Genomic DNA, 25,699 nt, shown 5'->3' with positions numbered 1-25,699 from the left:
GGACCGCTGGATGGTTAAGTCCAGTCAAAGGCGACTATGGGGTTGTGGCTCTCATCTCGCTTTCAGGCCGAAGGAGCCAGTGTTTATCCGCAGACAGCTTTCCGGGTCATGTGGCCAGCAGGACTAAACCGCTTCTGGCGCAACGGGACACTGTGATGGAAACCAGAGCGCACGGAAACACCATTTACCTTCCCGCCACAACGGTACCTATTCATCTACTTGCACTGGTGCGCTTTCGAACTGCTAGGTTGGAAGGAGCTGGGACAGAACAACAGGAGCTCACTCCATTGCGGGGATTCGAACCGCCGACCTTCCGATAGACAAGCGCAAGAGGCTCAGTGGTTTAGACCCCAGCACCACCCTACCAAATAGGTAGAGTAGGCACTGACCTATGGGCCCCATATCCTTTAGGGGTCCTGTGGCCACAGATCTAAGTAATATTGATTTGATCTTGAAAGAGCAAACAAAAAATGTATTAGTGGATAGTTTGTGAGGGGCACCCCGAGATTTCAACTGCATAGGAGCCTCCAGAGGGGTTAATCTGGCACTGACTGCAGGGCCAGGAAAGAATTTAAAGGGGAGTGGGTGGGATTAGGACAGGCATGGCCGTGTGCCCTGCCGGGGGCACTGGAGGCCCCAACAGCTGCCCCCAAATGCCAGGCGTTGGTGCCAGCTCTGGTCGTATCTGAGCAACAGCCAGCACATTTTCGAATAGTGAAAGAGCATGGGGTTCACTTGCCGAAGCAACGCCCCAGCTGGGGACTATATTTTGCAAATCCGGGCATACTAAGAGTTTTGCCACCAAGGAGGCCCTCTGTTTCCCTGAGTATGTTTTCCTCCTGAAACATTCACCACTCTGCCGCCAGCTCCTTATCACTTTGGAGTTAATAATAATAATAATAATAATAATAATAATAATAATAATAATAATATTTTTTTATTTATACCCCTCCCTCCCCAGCCAGAGCTGGGCTCAGGGTGGCTAACACCAGTAAAATTACATTAAAACATAAGGGGGGGGGGGAACCAATTTAAAATACAGGTTAAAATACAGCCTCATCAAAACCATAAGGGGAGGGAAACATAAGGGTCAGACTGAGTCCAAACCAAAGGCCTGGTGGAACAGCTCTGTCTTGCAGGCCCTGCGGAAAGATGTCAAGTCTCCCAGGGCCCTAGTCTCTTGTGACAGAGCATTTCACCAAGTTGGGGCCAGCACTGAAAAGGCCCTGGCCCTAGTTGAGACCAATCTAACCACCTTGCGACTCGGGACCTCCAAAGTGTTGTCATTTATGGACCTTAAGGTTCTCCGCGGGGCATACCAGGAGAGGCGGTCCCGTAGGTACGTGGGTCCTAGGCAAGAAGTGATTTCAGTTCCTGCGGGTATCCTCGTTTCTATGCAAACACTCCCCTCGCCCACGCCGCAAACAAATTAAGAGACTGACGGCACCGTGACAACTCCAAGCAAATTCACGTCTCGCAAGAACAAAACCAGGTTTCGCTTCAATGATAAAACAAATGAAAGGACAAGGTTAGGGGGGTCAAGCCAGGGTTTCCAAAGCAAGGGGTGTTTTCGTGTTTGTGTGTTCTATGGAGTCATCTGATCCTTCCTTTCATCCTTCTATTAAAGCAAGCAACATAACTATTTTCTGTGCGTATAACAATGAGGATGAGGTTTGTTCCCAGTCCTGTCGCTAACACGCCACCTGTGCCTATTCTGATTGCCCACTGGGCGTTAAGACTCGCTCGAAACTGGATCGGATCATTTTGCAAGCAGAGAGCCAATTGTTTTTGACATTCCCAAACACAATTGTGCTTTAAATACATGGGAAGCTGCATTGAAAAGGAGCCAGGCTGCTGCTCCACCTAGCTCAGCATTGTCTGCCCTGACTGGCAGAGGTTATCCAGGGTTTCATGGGCAAGGGGCCTCATCCTGCCCTACCCAGAAATTTTAGAAGCTAGATGCTGCTGTCTGGCATCGATAGCAGCCTGCATTTCTCGTGGCTTTCTGGGAAGCAGGGAAACGTGCGCTTAATAGTTCAAGTTGTGCTTCCAGCGCATGCTACGAGGGAATTAAAGGAGGCTTGCTCCAATTGAACACCTTGCATTACACTGAGTAAATAAGAGCTTAGCTCAAATTCCTTCTGTCTGATGCAGGATGCAGAAACTACTAATTTGCAGAGACGTCTGTGTGCAGTTTGTGACAAACCTGTGGGAGAACGCATCATTCTGGAATCTATTTATTTGTTGGATTGATAAAATTTATACATCCCTCAACTGTAAAACAAAAACAGAAGACCCTCAAAGCCTTAACCAACCAGGTGCCCCTCAGATGTTTTGTGCTGGCTGATGCTGATGGGAGTTGTAGTCCCAAACTTCTGGAGGGCACTGAGTTGGCAAAGCCTACAGTGGCTGTGTGTTGTGTGTTTGATGGACTGCTGCACATAGCTGTCAAGCGTCCCTTATTTGGCGGGACAGTCCCTTATCCTAGCGCCATGTCCCGCTGCTGTCCCTTATTGATGATGTCTCTTAAATAAGCTACTGAAGGTAATGGGGCCCTTTATATGTCCAGCTGTCCTTTATCAACAACAAATTGTTGCTGTTTTTTGTGTGTTGAATATATGCTATATGGTAATTTATGGACCTAATAGGTATCCAAAGCCGTTTGCACGAAACAAAATATGTATTTTATAAAAGTAATGGTTGATCCCTTATTTTGGCTGCTGATCCCTTATTTTCGAGGCTGCTGGTCCCTTATTTTCAAATCTGTAAGTTGACAGCTATGCTGCTGCAATATTATTTCCGTGTCTGAATCTTCATCCTTAGAGCCATGGGTGTTCCCAGGAATTTTGGTAGGGTGAGGAAACCAAATTCTGAAAGTGAGGAATAAGCTAGTTTTGCACACACACAAATGATCATAACAGTGTCAGTATATTTTGCTTCAAATCTCAGGCTCACAAATACTAGGAAGTTTTTTGTTTCACGAAAGCTGGGGATCTGGGAAATTGGGGTTCATCCAGTATTTCCCTGACCCCCTGCAAACTATGGGTGTCCATGCCACTTGATCAGGTCAAGTAATATATTTTAAACTCTCAGCCTGGACAAAAAACCCCAATACAGTAAAAAGAATAAACAACAGCTCCTGGCAAACCCAAACACCCTGAGCTGAACAGGGAGGTAGCATAATACAAATCACAATATATTCTTCCTAAATGTGTTTTTCCATGGTCTGCCTGTGTCCTCACAGTTGTTCCACAGAGATTAGTAAAGGATTTGATTTGACTCATCAAATAGTTAACAGTTGAATAACTTTTTGCTCAGATTTATTAATGGCTGGATCATTCCAAGTAATGTCCACCCACACCTCTGCTTCCTAGCCCACCCACACTTAACAACCAATACAACACTGGACTCAGAAGCACTGGGTTCAAATCTTGGTCAGATATGAAGCCTCGCAGGTTGTAGTGAGTGGGGAATACAATGGTGTCACAACCCTCCTTGCAAGAACCTAATGCCAGAGTTTATTCATGCTTACTCAAAAGGAAGCAGCCAGCAACCTTTTTTAAAAAAAAAAAACACAACAAACCACACTTGTACATCATAAATAAACCATGAATCATCATGAAATAAATCACGTTATCGTGCAAAATGTGAGCTATGTTGCAATTACTGTACTCAAAAGGCTTTTTCTAAACCTGTTCATATACCATTTTGAACCCCCAAGGGCTGATTGCCTGACCTTCTTTTTTAAAAGAATTTTTAAAAATGGCCCTTGTGTGTTTTTTAAGTCTTCAAGGCTGCAAATTGATCTACGTGTTGGGTCCCATCTCCCTAGCAGGTCACAACCTATTTAAAACCGGCGGTTGACAAAACAGGAACCTAAAAATAGCGCAAGAGGGAGAGATGGACATCCCAGGGGGGTTAAGTTATCACAAACCTGGGGCGAAAGGGAAGGAAAAGACCCAGATAAGATCAAGGAGAACACTTCTGTGTGAGCAGGGTGGAAGTCTTCATGGAGTGCCTGATCTCTGGAACTCCTCGCTACTGGAGTATGTCAGAGACGTTTTCCGCGAGCTATTCCGCAACCTGCAAACACACCCACCCCAAACTTACAGTTTCTGCTTTTTCCGGGGAGAATCTCACGGTGCCGGGTCTCTTTGCTTTCCCATGCTCAGTTCCTTTGCCTGATAAAAGCAGGAGGAGGAGGAATCGCCGGGAAATACAATATCCCACCCCCCTCTACCCGCCTCTCCTTGGCTGGCTTCTATCTCTCTCGCGCGCGCTCTTGCGCTTCTTTCTTTCCAACACTTCGCTTGTTTCTGTCTCGGTTTGCAAAAGAGACGCAGCAGCAAAGCGAAGTGGAGGCAGAGAGGCGTGCCTGGGACTGCGAACTGGCCTGCCCAGACTGGCCCCTGGGTGGGGAAAGAGTAGAGAAGAGGCTGCCCTGCCTCTCTCTCCCTTTCTCTCTCTCTCTCTGGGCAAAGATGACTAGGAATGCAAGTCGCTGCGCTCTCAAGTCAGATTGGCAAAGGCGCGCGCTGCAAACGCGACACCCAGTTGCCGCCAGCTGTCAGAGCAGAGGCAAACAGCTCGGGGTCAAAATCCTTCGTAGGAAACTAGCCGGATTTCCCAGCCCATATTTCACTTCCCACCCCCGGCAACCCAGGAATCTTCCTTCTGCAGAGATTCAGAACATCGGTCCACTTTGGCGCAGCGTTGTCTGTTTGCATCAGTGGCGCTCAAACTTATTTCCCCCTCCAGGCCACCATTTCAGAATAAAAAAAAATTGCACGTTTAATCAGGAAAAAGTCGTTGTGAACCTGTGTCAAAGACTTTTTGCGTAAAAAAAGAAAATGGAACCTTGACATCTGGATTTGAGGACTGAAGGTGTTTGTTTCTATAAAGTGGCTCTGTGGGTTATTATATTGGATTGGTCTGGAGACGCCAGGGGTCAGCAAACTTTTTCAGCAGGGGGCTGGTCCACTGTCCCTCAGACCTTGTGGGCGGCCGGACTATATTTTTTTGGGGGAGAATATGAACGAATTCCTATGCCCCACAAATAACCCAGAGATGCATTTTAAATAAAAGCACACATTCTATTCACGTAAAAACACCAGGCAGGCCCCACAAATAACCCAGAGGTGCATTTTAAATAAAAGGACACATTCTATTCATGTAAAAACACCAGGCAGGCCCCTCAAATAACCCAGAGATGCATTTTAAATAAAAGGACACATTCTATTCATGTAAAAACACACTGATTCCCAGACTGTACGCAGGCCGGATTTAGAAGGTGATTGGGCCGGATCCGGCCCCTGGGCCTTAGTTTGCCTACCCATAGTCTGGACAAAGTGAATATTGTTTTTATTTGGCAAACAAATGAGGAACCTCTTATATCTCTCTTTTTATTTATTTATTTTTCCTTTTCTATTTCTCTGCCTCCCACTTTCGTGTTTTTATTGTATGTATATAAAAGCCTTGGTTTGGTTTTAAAAAGGGAGAAAGATACTAGGTTTGTGTTTTTCTCTGTAAACATTAATAAAAAATGATTAAAAATTAAAAATTGGTTGCACAAAACTGGATTTATTTTTTTAAAATGGGAAGAATACTTTGGAAAACAGAAAGAAACCATTCCTAGCGGTGCTTGATTTATAACCTTGAACTACACTAATTTATAATATGATCAGGGGATGTCATAGAATCATAGAATTATAGATCCAGTTACAGATAGGTAGCCGTGTTGGTCTGTCATAGTCAAAACAAAAAAAATTCCTTCCAGTAGCACCTTAAAGACCAACTAAGTCAGTTCTTGGTATGAGCTTTCGTGTGCATGCACACTTCTTCAGATCTGAAGGAGTGTGCATGCACACGAAAGCTCATACCAATAACTGACTTAGTTGGTCTTTAAGGTGCTACTGGAAGGAATTTTTTTGTATAGAATTATAGAGTTGGAAGAGACCACAAGGGCCATCGAGTCCAACCCCCTGCCAAGCAGGAAACACCATCAGAGCACTCCTGACATATGGTTGTCAAGCCTCTGCTTAAAGACCTCCAAAGAAGGAGACTCCACCACGCTCCTTGGCAACAAATTCCACTGTCAAACAGCTCTTACTGTCAGGAAGTGCTTCCTAATGTTTAGGTGGAATCTTCTTTCTTGTAGTTTGGAACCATTGCTCCGTGTCCGCGTCTCTGGAGCAGCAGAAAACAACCTTTCTCCCTCCTCTATGTGACATCCTTTCATATATTTGAACATGGCTATCATATCACCCCTTAACCTCCTCTTCTCCAGGCTAAACATGCCCAGCTCCCTTAGCCGTTCCTCATAAGGCATCGTTTCCAGGCCTTTGACCATTTTGGTTGCCCTCCTCTGGACACGTTCCAGTTTGTCAGTGTCCTTCTTGAACTGTGGTGCCCAGAACTGGACGCAGGTGAGGTCTGACCAGAGCAGAATACAGTGGCACTATTACTTCCCTTGATCTAGATGCTATACTCCTATTGATGCAGCCCAGAATTGCATTGGCTTTTTTAGCTGCCGCGTCACACTGTTGGCTCATGTCAAGTTTGTGGTCAACTAAGACTCCTAGATCCTTTTCACATGTACTGCTTTCAAGCCAGGTGTCACCCATCTTGTATTTGTGCCTCTCATTTTTTTTGCCCAAGTGCAATACTTTACATTTCTCCCTGTTAAAATTCATCTTGTTCGTTTTGGCCCAGTTCTCTAATCTGTCAAGGTCGTTTTGAAGTGTGATCCTGTCCTCTGGGGTGTTAGCCACCCCTCCCAGTTTGGTGTCATCTGCAAATTTGATCAGGATGCCCTTGAGTCCATCATCCAAGTCGTTGATAAAGATGTTGAATAAGACCGGGCCCAAGACAGAATCCTGTGGCCAGGTAGTTTAAAGCAAGGCTGCTACATAAGAGCCTGAATCATTCCCAAAATATAATGATAAATGAGCCTCTTCCATATGTACCTTAAGTATGCATACAAACTCAATCACAGAATTGTAGACTTGGAAGGGACCCTGAGGATCATCTAGTCCAACCCTCTGCAATGCAGGAATCTCAACTAGATCATACATGACAGGTGGCCATCCAACCTCTGCTTAGGAAGGAGAGTCCACCATCTCCCGAGGGAGACCATTCCACTGTGGAATAGCTCTTTACTGTCAGAAAGTTTTTCCTGATGTTTAGTCAGAATCTCCCTTCTCGTAACTTGAAGCCATTGGTTCGGTTCCTACCCCTCAGAGCAGGAGAAAACAGGTTTGCTCCATCCTCCATTTGGCTGCCCTTGATATATTTGTAAATAATAATAATAATATTTATACCCCACCCATCTTGCTGTGTTTCCCCAACCACTCTGGCCAGCACCCAACAGAATATTAAAAACACAAGAAAACATCAAACATTAAAAACTTCCCTAAACAGGGCTGCCTTCAGGTGTCTTCTAAAAGTCAGATACAGTCATACCTCATGTTACGTCCGCTTCATGTTACGTTCTTTGAGGTTACGTCCCGCGGCAACCCGGAAGTACCGGAAAGGGTTACTTCTGGGTTTCACTGCTCGCGCATGCGCAGAAGCGCAAAATGACGTCATGTGCATGCGCAGAAGCGGCTAATCGCAACCCACGCATGCGCAGTCACGCTGCTGCAGGTTGCGCTCTTTTCATGTTCCGAACTGGCCTCCGGAACGGATCCCGTTCGCAACCAGAGGTACCACTGTAGTTGTTTATTTCCTTGACATCTGATGGGAGGGTGCCACCACCGAGAAGGCCCTCTGCCTGGTTCCCTGTAACCTCACTTCTTGCAGGGAGGGAACCGCCAGAAGGACCTCAGAGCTGAACCTCAGTGTCCAGGCAGAATGATGGGGGTGGAGATGCTCCTTCAGTCTACTGGGCCGAGGCTGTTTGGAGCCAATGTAGGTCCGGTGTTATAAGGTCTCAGCGGCCACTCCTAGTCACCAGTCTCGCTCTCCTATCTCCTCTCAATCTTCTCTTTCCTAGGGTAAACATACCCAGCTCCTTCGACCGTTCCTCATCAGGCTTGGTTTCCAGACCCTTGGTCATCTCGGTCGCCCTCCTCTGCACACCTTCCAGCTTGTCAACATCCTCCTTAAATGGTGGTGTGTCTCAAAGCAATACCGCTCACACACATTTCAAGAGTTGCCATATCATCTATCCATTGATCAAGGGGGGGGGCATGGTATTGCCCAGGGGTCAGCAACCTTTTTCAGCCATGGGCCGGTCCACCGTCCCTCAGACCTTGAGGGGGGCCGGACTATATTTTGAAGAGGGGGGGGGGCATGAACGAATTTCTATGTCCCACAAATCATAGAATCATAGAATCATAGAGTTGGAAGAGACCACAAGGGCCATCGAGTCCAACCCCCTGCCAAGCAGGAAACACCATCAGAGCACTCCTGACATATGGTTGTCAAGCCTCTGCTTAAAGACCTCCAAAGAAGGAGACTCCACCACACTCCTTGGCAGCAAATTCCACTGTCGAACAGCTCTTACTGTCAGGAAGTTCTTCCTAATGTTTAGGTGGAATCTTCTTTCTTGTAGTTTGGATCCATTGCTCCGTGTCCGCTTCTCTGGAGCAGCAGAAAACAACCTTTCTCCCTCCTCTATGTGACATCCTTTTATATATTTGAACATGGCTATCATATCACCCCTTAACCTCCTCTTCTCCAGGCTAAACATGCCCAGCTCCCTTAGCCGTTCCTTCATAAGGCATCGTTTCCAGGCCTTTGACCATTTTGGTTGCCCTCCTCTGGACACGTTCCAGTTTGTCAGTGTCCTTCTTGAACTGTGGTGCCCAGAACTGGACGCAGGTGAGGTCTGACCAGAGCAGAATACAGTGGCACTATTACTTCCCTTGATCTAGATGCTATACTCCTATTGATGCAGCCCAGAATTGCATTGGCTTTTTTAGCTGCCGCCCTTGAGTCCATCATCCAAGTCATTGATAAAGATGTTGAATAAGACCGGGCCCAAGACAGAACCCTGTGGCACCCCACTAGTCACTCTTCTCCAGGATGAAGAGGAACCATTGATGAGCACCCTTTGGGTTCGGTCAGTCAGCCAGTTACAAATCCACTGAGTGGTAGCATAGTCAAGACCGCATTTTACCAGCTTCTTTACAAGAATATCATGGGGCACCTTGTCAAATGCCTTGCTGAAATCAAGGTAGGCTACATCCACTGCGTTCCCTTCATCTACCAGGCTTCTAAATCTGTCAAAAAACGAGATCAGGTTAGTCTGACATGACTTATTTTTCAGAAATCCATGCTGACTATTGGTGATCAGAGCGTTCCTTTCTAGGTGCTCACAGACTGTTTGCTTAATGATCTGCTCCAGAATCTTCCCTGGTATTGATGTCAGACTGACTGGGCGGTAATTATTTGGGTCCTCTCTTTTCCCATTTGCCCTCCTCCAGTCTGCCGTTGCCCTCCTCCAGTCTACCCAGAGATGCATTTTAAATAAAAGGACACATTCTACTCATGTAAAAACACGCTGATTCCCGGACCGTTCATGGGCCGGATTGAGAAGGCGATTGGGCCGGATCCGGCCCCCGGGCCTTAGGTTGCCTACCCTTGGTATTGCCTTTCCAGGGTATCAATCTCAACCTTTTGCCAGAAGTAAGGGCTCAAAGAGCCCATCTACGTCGACCAGCTGTCGAACCCCATATAATTGGCATGTGGTTTCGGATGTGACATTAATTCGACATTAATAATGTAGCCCTTTTAATGTGCAACCGGCTTTCTATTCTTTGGACACCATCCAGGGATCGTTTATCACAGGAAGAGGATTTTTAATTTCCCAGGAGCCTCTGCAAAAAGCTTCCCAGCATCTCCCACCACGCTGGCAGAGGCCTCTGCAAGAACTGTGGGGCTTCCCGCTTCCAGATCCTAAATGCACTGCTGTGGGTTGGGGGGGGGGTCAGCCTGGATGACATCCCGGGTCCCTTCCAATCCTTGGAATCCTTGCCCCAGCAAGGGTTAAAATCTAAGAGAGGAGGTTGCTGAACTGGTCAGACAAGTTTGTGCACAGGTCAGTGACCTTAGCTGGCCCTTGAGTGTCCTCTTCAGCATCCCAAAAGAATGAGCTTGGAGACCTAATAATAATAATAATAATAATAATAATAATAATTTATTTATACCCCACCCATCTGGCTGGGCCTCCCCAGCCACTCTGGGCGGCTTCCAACCAAATATTAAAATCCAGTAATACATCAAACATTAAAAGCTTCCCTAAACAGGGCTGCCTTCAGATGTCTTCTAAATGTCTGGTATCTGTTTTTCTCTTTGACATCTGCTGGGAGGGTGTTCCACAGGGCGGGTGCCACCACCGAGAAGGCCCTCTGCCTGGTTCCCTGTAACCTCACTTCTCTCAGGGAGGGAACTGCCAGAAGGCCCTTGGAGCTGGACCTCAGTGTCTGGGCAGAACGATGGGGGTGGACGCTCTTTCAGGTATACTGGACCGAGGCCATTTAGGGCTTTCAAGGTCAGCACCAACACTTTGAATTGTGCTCAGAAATGTACTGGGAGCCAGTGTAGGTCCTTCAAGACTGGTGTTATGTGGTCTTGGCGGCCGCTCCCAGTCACCAGTCTAGCTGCCGCATTCTGGATTAATTGCAGTTTCCGAGTCACCTTCAAAGGTAGCCCCACGTACAGCGCATTGCAGTAGTCCAAGCGGGAGACAACCAGAGCATGCACCACTCTGGCGAGACAATCTGTGGGCAGATAGGTGCTCATGAGTGATGGTGCTCACAATGAGTGAGTCCCCTCACCTGTCCGCTGGGTAGAAGAACAAGGGCCAGAGTTGGGTGTAGGGGCTGAGCTGGAAGCGGCTTGGAAGCTGGAGACACAAAGACCTGCTTGCTCTGTGCTGGATCCAAAGTTGTTTTTTAAATATTTTTGTTGGAGCAGTCCAGAGTGGCAGGGGCCACACTGTAAGATGGGTAGCATATAAATACAGCGGCACCTCGGTTTCCAAATGTAATCCATTCCAGAAGACCATTTGAGTCCCGAAACATTCGAATAAACAAGGCGCAAAAGGCCTGCAAATTTAATTGAGAAAATTGAGAAACGCTCAGCGGAAGCCATTCAACTTCCGAGGCACGTTCAAAAATGGAAGCATTCCTCTATATATAGAAGTATTCCTCTATGCGACAACAGCTGCCAGGATGCTCATAGCAAAACATTGGAAAGGGAGAAAAATTCCATCAATGAAAGAAAGGCAAATTAAATTTTGTGAATATATAAATCTGGCAAGACTCACAGCTTTCATAAGGGGACAACCGGACCAGAAATTATTAAATGAATGGGGATGTGCTAAAGAGTATATGAAAAAACATTGTTCTGGAGTAAGTATTTCGGTATGTAATGAATGATGCTTTGCAGGGTTAAAGAAAGAGAAGAATGGTGTAAAAAGTCTAAAGATAAAGATAGAGGTAATCTACACTAGGGGACGCAGGTGGCGCTGTGGGTTAAAGCCTCAGCGCCTAGGACTTGCCGATCGAAAGGTCGGCGGTTCGAATCCCTGCGGCTGGGTGCGCTCCCGCTGCTCGGTCCCAGCGCCTGCCAACCTAGCAGTTCGAAAGCACCTCCGGGTGCAAGTAGATAAATAGGGACCGCTTACCAGCGGGAAGGTAAACGGCGTTTCTGTGTGCGGCTCTGGCTCGCCAGATGCAGCTTTGTCACGCTGGCCACGTGACCTGGAAGTGTCTCCGGACAGCGCTGGCCCCTGGCCTCTTGAGTGAGATGGGCGCACAACCCCAGAGTCTGTCAAGACTGGCCCCTACAGGCAGGGGTACCTTTACCTTTACCTTTAATCTACACTAGACACAACAACTTAAAAAGAGTAAAAATTTTGAGGTCTTAGAACAAAGGAAGGAAATCAATGTGTATATGTATGTAATGACGAGATTAGAATGATGATATGGTTTTATTTGTACATGTTTGTTTTTTGTGTTTTTGTGTGTTCTTTTTTCTCTTGTGTTCTTTTTTTCTTGTTTGTACTGTTTTATTTTGGATTCAATGTTTGTAATTTTTGTTGTAATTTTGCATTGAAAATAAAAAAATTAAAAAAACACGGAAGCATTTTCTTCCAGTTTTTTGGTGTTCAAATTCTGAAACATTTGTCAACAGAGACATTTGAAAACCGAGGTACCACTGTATCATCATCGTCATCATCATCATCATTGGCGAGGGGCCACCACAGAGAGAGCCCCTTTTGGGGGACAGATATGGAGAGAGAGAGAAAGAAAGACAGACAGACAGACAGATAGGGCAGTAAGCAGAGAATGTGGGTAGCTCCGCCCATCCTTAGTTTAGCCCCACCCACTTTTGACTCCGCCTCTGCTGGCAGTGCTGCCCTCTACAGGCCACCCTGATGGAATTCAGCCCCCAACAGAGAAATAGATGCCCACTTCTGCACATAAAGGTTACGGGGAGAGAAAACGCCTTCTCCCTTTTCTGGCAAGTGGTCTGAAAGTGGGGAAAAATAAGAATTAGAAACTAAAACGGACTAGTTGTGGGGTCCCCCCCCCCCACATACTTCCTGGTCAACCAGCAATCCAAGGAGGATACAGTTTGCTTTTTCTTTCCTTTTTTCTTTTAGGGACTTTTCTCAGGAAACTACAAATCAAGTAGCCATCCTGTTTTGCTGGTTTCAAGATTGTGGCAGTTCCTGTTTCTGCATCTATAGGAGTCCGACAACGGCAATGAATTTGTAGTGTGTGAGTTCGGAAGCAAGGGCTGCACTAACGGAGCGCGCTCCTCAACCAGGCCAAGTTCAGCTCATCCAGAGTTGTAAAATGAGAAGCACACGTCATGTGCTTTGCAAGGGGTTGGACTAGATGACCCCTTGGGGTCCCTCCCAAGTCTATAATTCGATGAACACCTGTGCATTCATCTTCGCCTGACTGAGATGTGTCCTTAGACTTGTGCCTCTTGCTTGTCCGGCTGCGGAACAGAGAGGGGTTGTGTGCCAAAATTAAATTCCAATGAAAATCCTCATTATTACATATTTTACATGGCTGTTTCATAGAATCCTAGAGTTGGAAGAGACCACAAGGGCCATCGAGTCCAACCCCCTGCCAAGCAGGAAACACCATCAGAGCACTCCTGACATATGGTTGTCAAGCCTCTGCTTAAAGACCTCCAAAGAAGGAGACTCCACCACACTCCTTGGCAGCAAAGTCCACTGTCGAACAGCTCTTACTGTCAGGAAGTTCTTCCTAATGTTTAGGTGGAATCTTCTTTCTTGTAGTTTGGATCCATTGCTCCGTGTCCGCTTCTCTGGAGCAGCAGAAAACAACCTTTCTCCCTCCTCTATGTGACATCCTTTTATATATTTGAACATGGCTATCATAGCACCCCTTAACCTCCTCTTCTCCAGGCTAAACATGCCCAGCTCCCTTAGCCGTTCCTCATAAGGCATCGTTTCCAGGCCTTTGACCATTTTGGTTGCCCTCCTCTGGACACGTTCCAGTTTGTCAGTGTCCTTCTTGAACTGTGGTGCCCAGAACTGGACGCAGGTGAGGTCTGACCAGAGCAGAATACAGTGGCACTATTACTTCCCTTGATCTAGATGCTATACTCCTATTGATGCAGCCCAGAATTGCATTGGCTTTTTTAGCTGCCGCGTCACACTGTTGGCTCATGTCAAGTTTGTGGTCAACCAAGACTCCTAGATCCTTTTCACATGTACTGCTCTCAAGCCAGGTGTCACCCATCTTGTATTTGTGCCTCTCATTTTTTTTGCCCAAGTGCAATATTTTACATTTCTCCCTGTTAAAATTCATCTTGTTTGTTTTGGCCCAGTTCTCTAATCTGTCATGTATGTTTATTTCCATACATTTACAATTTTTAATATATGGATGTTTTGGCTTAAGACAGTGGTTTTCAACCAGTGTGCTGTGGGGTGCCTTGAACGATGGTCAGGGGTCCCACAAACAACCCTGCCCCTCTTTCCTTCCCTCCCTGCTGTGATGGCCTCTTCGTCTCTGCCTCACAAAGCCACTTCCGCCCTTCAGAGGTGGAGTTGCGGGCTTCATGGCCCCACCACGTGTGCGGCGGCTGGAGCCCAGCCCCTGCACGATTGGGGGAATTCCTGTCCGCTTCACCCCCGGTCAGCCAATAGGCTGGCTCTGGGGACGTGGCCTGCCCTATTTAAGGCAGGATGCGGCCGGGGATCTCCCTCTTTTGCCGCCTACCAGCTGTTCCTGTTTCCTACCCTCCCTCCCTATAAGGTTTTCCTTCCTTGACCTTGCTACGGACCGTGGTTGGTCGCCGTTGAGGGGCCTGGTAGGAATTTTTCTAGCCACTTGGTTTTTGCCTAAAAAAGTTAAAGGTAAAGGACTCCAGACTGTTAGGTCCAGTCGTGGCCGACTCTGGGGTTGTGGCGCTCATCTTGCTTTATTGGCCGAGGGAGCCGGCGTACAGCTTCCGGGTCATGTGGCCAGCATGACTAAGCCGCTTCTGGCGAACCAGAGCAGCGCACGGAAACACCGTTTACCTTTCCACCGGAGCGGTACCTATTTATCTACTTGCACTTTGACGTGCTTTCGAACTGCTAGGTTGGCAGGAGCAGAGACCGAGCAACGGGAGCTCACCCCGTCGCAGGGATTCAAACTGCCAATCTACTGATTGGCAAGCCCTAGGCTCTGTGGTTTAACCCACAGCACCAACCGCGTCCCATGGTTTTCACCTACCTCGTAGCAAATCGTCACAACTTTCTTGGTATTGGCGGTTAGGCATTGGTAGTGTTCTATTGATGGAAGAGGAGAGGTAGCACCATCACCTGCCCTGCATATTGAAGGGCAGTCCGATAAAGGATTCTGGTGGGCATGGCTCTGTCCGAAGCCTAGGGAGTCCCCGGGGGCAGTTCCTAGTTAATGTGCATCAGCAGGACTCCCCCTACTGATGGTTAACCCTTCCCGGATTTCAAGCGGACGGACTGAAGTTGGATATAGTCGGTTAGGGCCAGTGCCTAAGCCAATACCGCTCATCACCTGTAACCAATAAAATTGTGGCCTAATAATAATAATAATAATAATAATTTATTATTTATACCCTGCCCATCTGGCTGGGTTTCCCCAGCCACTCTGGGCAGCTTCTAACAGAACACTAAAATACAATAACCTATTAAACATTAAAAGCTTCCCTACACAGGGCTGCCTTCAGATGTCTTCTAAAAGTCTGGTATCTGTTTTTCTCTTTGACATCTGCTGGGAGGGCATTCCACAGGGCAGGCGCCACCACCGAGAAGGCCCTCTGCCTGGTTCCCTGTAACCTCACTTCTCTCAGGGAGGGAACAGCCAGAAGGCCCTCGGAGCTGCACCTTAGTGTCCGGGCTAAATGATGGGGGTGGAGACGCTCCTTCAGGTATACTGGACCGAGGCCGTTTAGGGCTTTCAAGATCAGCACCAACATTTTGAATTGTGTTCAGAAACGTATTGGGAGCCAGTGTAGGTCTTTCAAGACCAGTGTTACGTGGTCTTGGCGGCTGCTCCCAGTCACCAGTCTAGCTGCCGCATTCTGGATTAGTTGTAATTTCTGGGTCACCTTCAAAGGTGGCCCCACATAGAGCGCATTGCAGTAGTCCAAGCGAGAGATATAGAGCATGCACCACTCTGGCATGCTAATTATTTAGCCCATTAACCTTAATAATTGTGTCATTTGTTTTTATTTCCACTGGGGGGGGGGGGGCGGGAACTCGCCACGCAAAGTCTTGCACAGCTGTTTGTTGCAGCAGCCCTGGCTATAAGCCCTGCAGGTGAAAGGTGCCTGTGGGGCTGGCTAGGGGGTGTTTCCCAGGCCCCTGTGGGGCAGTGTGACGAGGCCTCTCTCTTTGGGACAGGGGCGGCAACTGGGGCTGCTCAGAGGACTCCCAAGGAGAGGAGAGGAGGCTTAGGGAACCCTCCACAAGGAAGGGTGTTCGAAAAGGAGTGAGGGGCTGCCAGCTCTGCAGGCAAGGGGGGACAGAACTGGGTTCCTGAGCCCCACAGGGGTGCCGCAGAAGGAATGTAGTTGGTCAAGGGAGCCGTGGACCAAAAAAGGTTAAAAACCTCTGGCTTAAGGAGACAAATTGCTAGGTCGTTCCCCACTTCATTTTACAGCCAGAAACAGATTTGCAGAGATATGTCAGCAAGCAAAGGGCTCAATTTCGTGGCTCTGGGTGTGGTTTCTTTCATCCTGCCTTCAAACTTTTGCTTCCCTAATTTGGGTTTTTAGAGGAAGCGTCTCCCAGCGGAAGGGCATGTGGGTAGCGGAGAAAGGGGTCCCACTTCCTCTTTCCACCAGCTGCCAGGGAAAGAAGAGGCGCCGGAAAGGAGAAATTGGAGGGGGAAATTCAGAGGAACATTCCTAAGTCATGTTATTAGCAGCCTTGTGCCAACCACCAGAAAGCTAGGCCGTCTGCAGAGTTAAATCTTTTCTCCATCTAGCTCAGTGTCGTTTAGGGCTTTCAAGGTCAGCACCAACACTTTGAATTGTACTGGGGACCAGTGAAGATCCTTTATGTGTTATGTGGTCCTTTATGTGTTATGTGGTCCTGGCGCCATTCCCAGTCACCAGTCTAGCTGTTGCATTGTGGATTACTGGTAGTTTCCAAGTCACCTTCAAAGGTAGCCCCACGTAGAGCGCATTGGAGTAGTCCAAGCAGGAGATAACCAGAGCATGCACCACTCTGGTGAGACAGTCTGCAGGCAGGGAGGGTCTCAGCCTGCGTACCAGGTGGAGCTGGTAGACAGCTGCCCTGGATACAGAATTGAGCTGAGCCTCCGTGGACAGCTGTGAGTCCAAAAAGACCCCCAGGCTGCGCACCTGGTCCTTCAGGGACACAGTCACCTCATTCGTTCAGGACCTGGGATAGTGGTAGTAGCTGATGACAGTCTTATCCTTGGGTAGGCAAACTAAGGCCCGGGGGCCGGATCTGGCCCAATCTCCTTCTCAATCCAGCCCGCAGACGGTCCAGGAATCAGCCTGTTTTTACATGAGTAGAATGTGTGCTTTTATTTAAAATGCATCTCTGGGTTATTTGTGGGGCATAGGAATTCGTTCATTATTTTTTCTTTTTCAAAATATAATCCGGCCCCTCACAAGTTCTGAGAGACAGTGGAGCGGCCCCCTGCCGAAAAAGTTTGCTGACCCCTGTTTATTCTTCGTGAATTTCCCTTATCCTCTTAAAACCATACAGATAGGCAGCCATCACTGCCGTAGATTACTTTGCACTTTGTGATGAAGTTTTTTCTGTCGTCCGTCCTGAATTGTCAGTTTCACTGGATGTCCCCAAGTTCTGAGAGATGGAGGAAAACATCTTGCTGTCCACATACTTCTTGTCACTTCCCTTTACCCTACTGCTCTCTTTTTTTCTAAACCAAAGAAACCCCAAACCTCAAATGTCATAACCTTCCCCGCCCCCCCCCCATAGCAGGATTATTCCAGCCCCTTGTTTGTTTGTTTTTTGCTTTTTCCTGCCTGCCTGGGAGAGAGAAAAATGTATGCTTACAAAACAGTAGAGGGGCCATTGGACAACAACCTTAAAATAACCATAATTGGCCCCTGCAAAATGATGCGTTTGTTTGTACTCATCCATGACAGGCATTCATTCCAGGCATAAGTTTGTTTGTCGGCCTGTTTGCTTGTAATTTGCAACAACGCCTGGAACGTCGAGGTGCAGGATTGAAGTCAGATGAGCATGGTCACGACAGATTTCTCCAGGTCAGGACTGAATGCCAACACGTTCTCCACATCAGTGCTGGATTTACGTATAAGCTAAATGGGCTACTGCTTAGCCCCCCACCCCGGCCCTCCCCCAAAATTATACTTCTTCTTAATTCTATTTCACTATAAATACACTTCTTCTTAATTGTATTTCAATTCAACAATTACTTTGATAAAATACATATTTTGTTATGTGCAAATGGCTTGAGATACCTATTTAAGGTAAAGCACGTAAAAGTCAAGTAGATAAATAGGTACCACTCTGGTGGGAAGGTAAATGGTGTTTCCGTGCGCTGCTCCGGTTCCCCTGCTCAAGGGACCCCTGACCATTAGGTCCAGTCGTGGCCCACTCTGGGGTTGCGGCGCTCATCTTGCTTTACTGGCTGTTCTTTTTGTTCTTTTGTTCTTTTTTAATATATGTGTGCTTATCTGAAATATATATCTATGTATTTGCAATATTTTGCTGATATTTTGTAAGAATTATGTTAAATAAATTACATTTTTTAAATTAAAAAAAGAAAGTCCAGTCAAAGTCGACTATGGGGCTTTCAGGCCGAGGGAGCCAGCATTTGTCCACAAACAGCTTTCCGGGTCATGTGGCCAGCATGACTAAGCCGCTTCTGGTGAACCAGAGCAGCGCATGGAAACGCCGTTTACCTTCCCGCCGGAGTGGTACCTATTTATCTACGTCCTACGGTGCGCACCGACCCCTCTCGCTCTCCAGGCTTCAGGCAGCTATCCGCAAGCCTTCAGAGAGCGCCCCCAGCCCCGCAATTTCCCCCCTTTATTTCTCCCCCTAAAAACTAGGTGCGCCCTATGGTCCGGTGCGCCCTATGGAGCAAAAAATACGGTAATTTAAAAGTCCTGCTTGTGACCCCAGAGAGCTGCTGCCTGCCAGTGTAGGCAATGTTGGACTAGATGGACAAATAGTCTGACCTGTGACAATAGATGTTTCCATCTTGGGGAGGCAACCGCTCTGGACGCAGAAGGCCCCTGGCTGGATGCCGAACCTCCCTCCCCAGTTAAAAGCATCACGTTGCAGGCAGGGATGAAGGAGAAATCTGATTCGTTTCACATTTAAAGGTGAATCTACCTAAGCACTTCCCAAAACAAGACGTGAGCCCAAACACAAGAATCCTTCAGTATCCTCACTTCTCTGATTTTTGCTAGGCAGCTCTCCAGCCAAGTAATGTGTGCAAAAATGCATATGCGCCAGGGTAAGGGACGCAGGTGGCACTGTGGGTTAAACCACAGAGCCTAGGACCTGCCGATCAGAAGGTCGGTGGTTCAAATCCCCACGACGGGGTGAGCTCCTGTTGCTCGGTCCCTGCTCCCGCCAGCCTAGCAGTTCAAAAGCACGTCAAAGTGCAAGTAGATAAATAGGTACCGCTCCGGCAGGAAGGTAAACAGTGTTTCCATGAGCTGCTCTGGTTTGCCAGAAGTGGCTTAGTCAAGCTGGCCACATGACCCGGAAGCTGTACACCAGCTCCCTCGGCCAATAAAGAGAGATGAGTGCCGCAACCCCAGAGTCGGTCATGATTGGACTTAATGGTCAGGGGTCTCTTTATCTTTACCCTTTAAGGCATGCATGCAAATAATAGATTCATAGAATCTATCAGGTGCTTAATCTCGGGGTTGTGAGTTCGAGTCCTGCATTGGGCAAAATAAGAGCCTGGGAGAAACCAAAACTCACAGATTTGTACATCCTTGGCCATGTGTCAGCTTCCACTATGGCAATCAATCAATCAATCAATCAATCAATCAAATCAATCGTCCTCCTGTTCCCCCTCATTTTGAGCCTGGCAACCCCTCAAGACTCATGCATGAGGCTCTTAATCTCATACTGTCTCTACACCTTTTCACATGCAATCTTGCCTAAGATGCACATTTTTTTCCACAAAGAAATACAACACATTTTTAAATGCCATTTTCGCAAATGCAGAACTGGATTTGAGGTTGAAAGGACGAAAAATGGAGAGAGAGGCTGCATACCCTCCAACATGTCTCTGATGAAAATAGGGACGTCCTATTCCATCATCATAACAACAACAACAACAACAACAATATATTTATTATTTATACCACGCCCATCTGACTGGGTTGACCCAGCCATTCTAGACGGCTTCCAACATACATAAAAACACACTAAAACATTAAATATTTGAAAACTTTCCTACACAGTGCTGCCTTCAGATGTCTTCTAAAGGTTGCATAGTTACTTATCTCCTTCAATTGGGGTCGCATAACCATACCCTCCAACATTTCTCCGATGAAAATAGGGACGTCCTACCATACCTTCCAACATTTCTTTGTTAAAAGTAAAGGTAAAGGGACCCCTGACCATTAGGTGCAGTCGTGAATGACTCTGGGGTTGCGGCGCTCATCTCGCTCTATAGGCTGAGGGAGCTGGCGTTTGTCCACAGACAGCTTCAGGGTCATGTAGCCAGCATGACTAAGCCGCTTCTGGTGAACCAGAGCATAGCACAGAAACACCGTTTACCTTCCCGTTGGAGCGGTATCTATTTATCTACTTGCACTGGTGTGCTTTCAAACTGCTAGGTTGGCAGGAGCTGGGACCGAGCAACGGGAGCTCATCCCGTCGCAGGGATTCAAACCTCTGACCTTCTGATCGGCAAGCCCTAGGCTCTGTGGTTTAGACCACAGCACCACCCGCGTCCCCTTGTTAAAAGTAGGGACATCCTAAGGAAAAGCGGGACATTCTGGGATCAAGTCAGAAACTGGGACAGCTTCTGTAAATCCAGGACTCTCCCTGGAAATTGGGGACACTTGGAGGGTCTGAGATTGACCGATTTGCTCATTCCTGATGGCAGGGAAAGGCCATCCCTGCTTGAGAACCTAGAAAGCGAATGTCAGAGAGCAGAGTATCTGGGTGAGATGGTCTGTCTGCAACCTATTTTGCTCCTAATGCGATTGGCCTTCCCTGTGGTCTAAGCAAGAGCCATTCCCATGTTTTCTGCCGCCTGGCTGCCGCTGCCTTGTCAGCAACGCGGGGGAAACAGGAAAGCTGTACTGCTTAGCAAGGGGTCCGCTGGTGGCTTCTGCTGCTGCTGGCAGGCACCGGCCGTGCGATGAAATCTGAGCCCTTTGCACATGGATTAAACCCACCAGGAGGCTGCAGAATGCTGTTGCGTCATCCCATTGACTGGCAGGGCCTGATGGTTCCATGCCCTGCGTTGAGGTCACTATTGTTTGTTTGCTGGAGCAGAGGGGCCAGATTGCTTCGCATTTTCACATCCTCACTCGTTTTGTTCCCTCCGGCGTTTTGCCGTCGTCCGACATGTCTCCCCCAAAGCCACAATTAACTAAATCAGGGGTCAGCAAACTTACCATCGGTGTCTCCAGCACTGATCGCTTGGTGGGCCAGAGACATAGCTGTCAACGTTTCCCTTTTTTAAAGGGAAATTCCCTTATTCCGAATAGGATTTCCCTTAAAAAAAGGAAAACGTTGACAGTTACGGCCGGAGAGCAGAGGAGCGCGTGCCCATATGCGTGTGCACACACTATTTCCAGCGCTTGTGCACATGTGCATGGGCCTCCTCCGACCCAGACATGCACCGGAAAGAACGCTTGCGCATGTGCAAATAATGCTTGCGCATGCGCACAAACTATTACCAGCACTCCTCCAACCCAGAAGTGGGCAGCCACGCAACACAGCGGGGGTAATCCGGATAAACGAGTCCCTCGGGCCTTATCCAGCCCTCGGACCTTAGTTTGGGGACCCCTGAACTAAATGATGAACCCAAATGCACAAGTGGTGCAAGCTGGTTCACTTTAAAACCCATACAAGGATTGTAAAATGGGCAAAATCACACTGTGGGAAAAACTCTGAGAAAGGGACTTGAAGTTTACAGCATGTTATTCTTTGAAGGAGAACTACATGAAAATGATTCACGGATGGTATTTAACTCTGAGGAGGCTTGCTAAGATGTACAGTGGTACCTCGGGTTACAGACGCTTCAGGTTACAGACTCTGCTAACCCAGAAATAGTACCTCGGCTTAAGAACTTTGCTTCAGGATGAGAACAGAAATCGCGCAGCAGCAGCGGGAGGCCCTATTAGCTAAAGTGGTGCTTCAGGTTAAGAACAGTTTCAGGTTAAGAACGGACCTCCTGAACAAATTAAGTTCTTAACCCGAGGTACCACTGTATAAGACTGGGGAAAATATTTGACACAGAACTATGAGGGTGAAAGTTGAACAGACCAGTGGTTGTAAAAATAAATGAAAATTAAATGAAGAATTAACATCGGAATGCTTTATTGACTAATTAAGAAATGCAACATGATACAGTGGTACCTCAGGTTAAGTACATAATTCGTTCTGGAGGTCCGTTCTTAACCTGAAAGCACCACTTTAGCTAATGGGCCTCCTGCTGCTGCCGCGCCGCTGCTGCACGATTTCTGTTCTCATTTTGAAGCAAAGTTCTTAACCTGAAGCACTATTTCTGGGTTAGCGGAGTCTGTAACCTGAAGTGTATGTAACCTGAAGCGTATGTAACCTGAGGTACCACTGTATTAGATGATCAGCACTTCGCGAGTAAGGGAAGTCACCTATTTGGCATTTATATTTGGCTTTTTTGATTGCATTGTAATTTGGAATGTTTTAATGTGGTTTTTATTGGATTATTAAAATGAAAAACTTAATAAATATTATTTCCCAAAAAAGATGTATAAGACTGAATCAGATAGGTGCTGGAGATGCAAAGAGGTGGAGGGAACGTTCTTTCATATGTGGCAGACTTTTAAAAGGGTAAAAGAGCATTGGGGAATGATACATAATGAATTGAAAAAAATGTTTTAAAGTACTTTCCCCAAAAAACCAAAGTCCTTTCTGTTGGGGATAATTCAGACTGGAATTCCCAGGTGTCAAAAATGGTTCTTTATGTATGTTACTACTGCAGCCTGTGTTTTGTTAGCCCCAAAATGGAAAACGAGTGAGGTCCCAACCAAAGAAGAATGGCAACTTAAGTTGACAGAATATACACAACTTGCAGACATAACATATAGAATGCGAGAACAAGAAGAACACACATTTAAAGAAGAGTATATGGGAAATAACTGTGTACAACTGAAAACAATGGCAGCATTAAGAGAAATTCAACAGTGTAAATAAGTTTTGATGGATGCAATAATGGAATACTGAATGGTGTAGTTTTTGTAAACTATTCAGGGATTTATGATATGCTAAAATGAACCATGGAAAGAGAAGAAGGGAAGTTATTGATATCTTCTTGTTGTTGTTGTTGTTGTTGTTTAGTCGTTTAGTCATGTCCAACTCTTCGTGACCCCGTGGACCAGAGCACGCCAGGCACTTCTGTCTTCCACTGCCTCCCTCAGTTTGGTCAAACTCATGCTGGTAGCTTCGAGAATACTGTCCAACCATCTCGTCCTCTGTTGTCCCCTTCTCCTTGCGCCCTCAATGTTTCCCAACATCAGGGTCTTTTCCAGGGAGTCTTCTCTTCTCATGAGGTGGCCAAAGTATTGGAGCCTCAGCTTTAGGATCTGTCCTTCCAGTGAGCACTTGGGGCTGATTTCCTTAAGAATGGAGAGGTTTGATCTTTTTGCAGTCCATGGGACTCTCAAGAGTCTCCTCCAGCACCATAATTCAAAAGCATCAATTCTTTGGCGATCAGCCTTCTTTATGGTCCAGCTCTCACTTCCATACATCACTACTGGGAAAACCATAGCTTTTACTATGCGGACCTTTGTTGGCAAGGTGATATCTTAAGGATGTAAAATGAGTATTTTAAATTGTAAAACAGAAAATTTAATAAAAATTATATACAACAAAGTAAATAAAACAGCCAAAATCACAAAGTTCCAGGCTGCTTGAAAGTTGGCACACGGCCGTGATGTTTTCCGGTTGGCCCAAATAAAGATCTTGTTTTGCTATTAGCAGAAGGAAGGATGGTTTAGTCACCTCCAGAGATGCACTCAAGCAATTTCCTGATGTGCAACTTGGGAATCTTTCTGGGACTTGGCAAGGATTGCGATAATGGTGATGATTTCAGCAACACCTATGGGAGGGAGCTCCATAGTTTAATTACGTGACCTTTCTTTTATCTGGGCTGAATCTTCCAACCTTCAGCTTCATGGCATTTCCAGGAATTCTAGCGTTATGAGAGAGGGAGGAAAAAATGCTTTCTCTGCCCATTTTCTCCCTACCATGTATAATTTTATAAACTTCTATTTATCGGGTGTTCCTTGCCTTTTCTCTAAAGTAAAAAGTCCCAGACACTGTAAGCTTTCTTGAGAGGAGTTGCCCCATCCCCTCGATCATTTAGGTGGCCCTTTTCTAAACCTTTTCGGACTCTACAATATCCTTTCTGAGGTGTGGCGACCAGAACATTACACAGGATTGCAAATGTGGTCACGGCACAGATTTTCATAGCGGAAATAAGTTATTGAGAGTTCTATTTTGGCTGAGCCTGGATAGCTTAGTTGGTTAAGAGAGTAGTGCTGATGACGCCAAGGTTGCAGGTTTGATTCCTGTATGTGAAAGCTGTGATTTGATTATGTTGTTGTTTAGTCATTTAGTCGTGTCCGACTCTTCATGACCCCATGGACCAGAGCACGCCAGGCACTTCTGTCTTCCACTACCTCCCGCAGTTTGGTCAAACTCATGCTGGTAGCTTCAAGAACACTGTCCAACCATCTCGTCCTCTGTCGCCCCTTCTCCTTGTGCCCTCCATCTTTCCCAACATCAAGGTCTTTTCCAGGGAGCCTTCTCTTCTCATGAGGTTGCCAAAGTATTGGAGCCTCAGCTTCAGGATCTGTCCTTCCAGTGAGCCCTCAGGGCTGATTTCCTTCAGAATGGAGAGGTTTGATCTTCTTGCAGTCCATGGGACTCTCAAGAGTCTCCTCCAGCACCATAATTCAAAAGCATCAATTCTTCGGCGATCAGCCTTCTTTATGGTCCAGCTCTCACTTCCATACATCACTACTAGGAAAACCATAGCTTTAACTATGCGGACCTTTGTTGGCAAGGTGATGTCTCTGCTTTTTAAGATGCTGTCTAGGTTTGTCATTGCTTTTCTCCCAAGAAGCAGGCGTCTTTTAATTTTGTGACTGCTGTCACCATCTGCAGTGATCATGGAGCCCAAGAAAGTAAAATCTCTCACTGCCCCCATTTCTTCCCCTTCTATTTGCCAGGAGGTGATGGGACCAGCGGCCATGATCTTAGTTTTTTGATGTTGAGCTTTAGACCATATTTTGCGATTCGATTCTATAATGGCCCAAAGGTCTCATTCCTGGTCCATCACCTCCAGTTCAGGCCCCATGACTTCTAAAGATGCTGGTGGCTTTAGTTGATTGGGAGTTGTAGCACAAAACATCTGTGGAACTCCCTGCATGTGTTCAGAGGTATGTCCTGCATTCCACATCTTTCAGAGGATGCTGAAGACTCACCTCTTTAGCCTGGCTAAATAATGTCACCCACCCTGGAACCCTAGGGTGAAGGCAGGTAATAAAGAAATAAATAACTGGTATGTATGAGGACAGGTCTCTGTTCTGATGAATAAATAATCATAATCATAATCATAATAATATTTTTTTATTTATACCCCGTCCCTCCCGGACCAGGCTCAGGGCGGCTAACTGTTATTCTAAAGCACCAAAGCTGCAGCAAGCAAAGGCTATAGCAGCTCAGTCTGCTGTTTGTGACTGTTGCCATGGGAACAAAGGGGCAGTCCATTCTGTACTGAGCACCAGATGTTAGCTCAGTGGGTGTGTCATATGACCTGTACAGGATGTACATGGGTGGAGTTTTGGAGTTTCTCTCAAGATGTTGAAGAGAGCAGACATCTTTTACTGTATGGCTGCTAAAGACAGGAATAAAAGCATGTAGTTACATTTCTGTCTGTGTCTGATTCCCCTCCCTGGGGATATGCAGGGAGGAGGAGAAGCAGTTGGTGTGTTTTTCTCACAGCCTGAGGAAAATCGCCGGAATGGACCTCGTATG

General features: G+C 46.9%; 1 protein-coding gene and 1 long non-coding RNA gene across 3 annotated transcripts in view; one reads left to right on the top strand and one right to left on the bottom strand.

Moving 5' to 3' along the window:
• Positions 1-4,482, bottom strand: part of P2RY2 (purinergic receptor P2Y2) — a 44,883-nt gene extending 40,401 nt beyond the window's left edge. Inside the window, exon 1 of one of the 2 annotated variants that reach the window (XM_083737147.1) lies at positions 4,100-4,482. The gene's annotated coding sequence lies outside the window, so the exon portion shown is untranslated. The remainder of the gene's footprint in view (positions 1-4,099) is intronic. The other variant, XM_083737146.1, reaches the window with a different exon arrangement.
• A 17,025-nt stretch (positions 4,483-21,507) lies between these two features.
• The window catches only part of LOC310844042, a 207,123-nt gene continuing 202,931 nt past the window's right edge, over positions 21,508-25,699 (top strand). Inside the window, exon 1 of the long non-coding RNA XR_014563909.1 lies at positions 21,508-21,702. This is a non-coding gene — a long non-coding RNA (uncharacterized lncRNA). The remainder of the gene's footprint in view (positions 21,703-25,699) is intronic.

The sequence above is a fragment of the Podarcis gaigeae genome (genome assembly GCF_964106915.1).
Source record: "Podarcis gaigeae genome assembly, chromosome: 4".
Classification (NCBI taxonomy): domain Eukaryota; kingdom Metazoa; phylum Chordata; class Lepidosauria; order Squamata; family Lacertidae; genus Podarcis; species Podarcis gaigeae.
The sequence above is the reverse complement of the archived record's forward strand: the minus strand, read 5'-3'. Positions and strand labels throughout refer to the sequence as shown.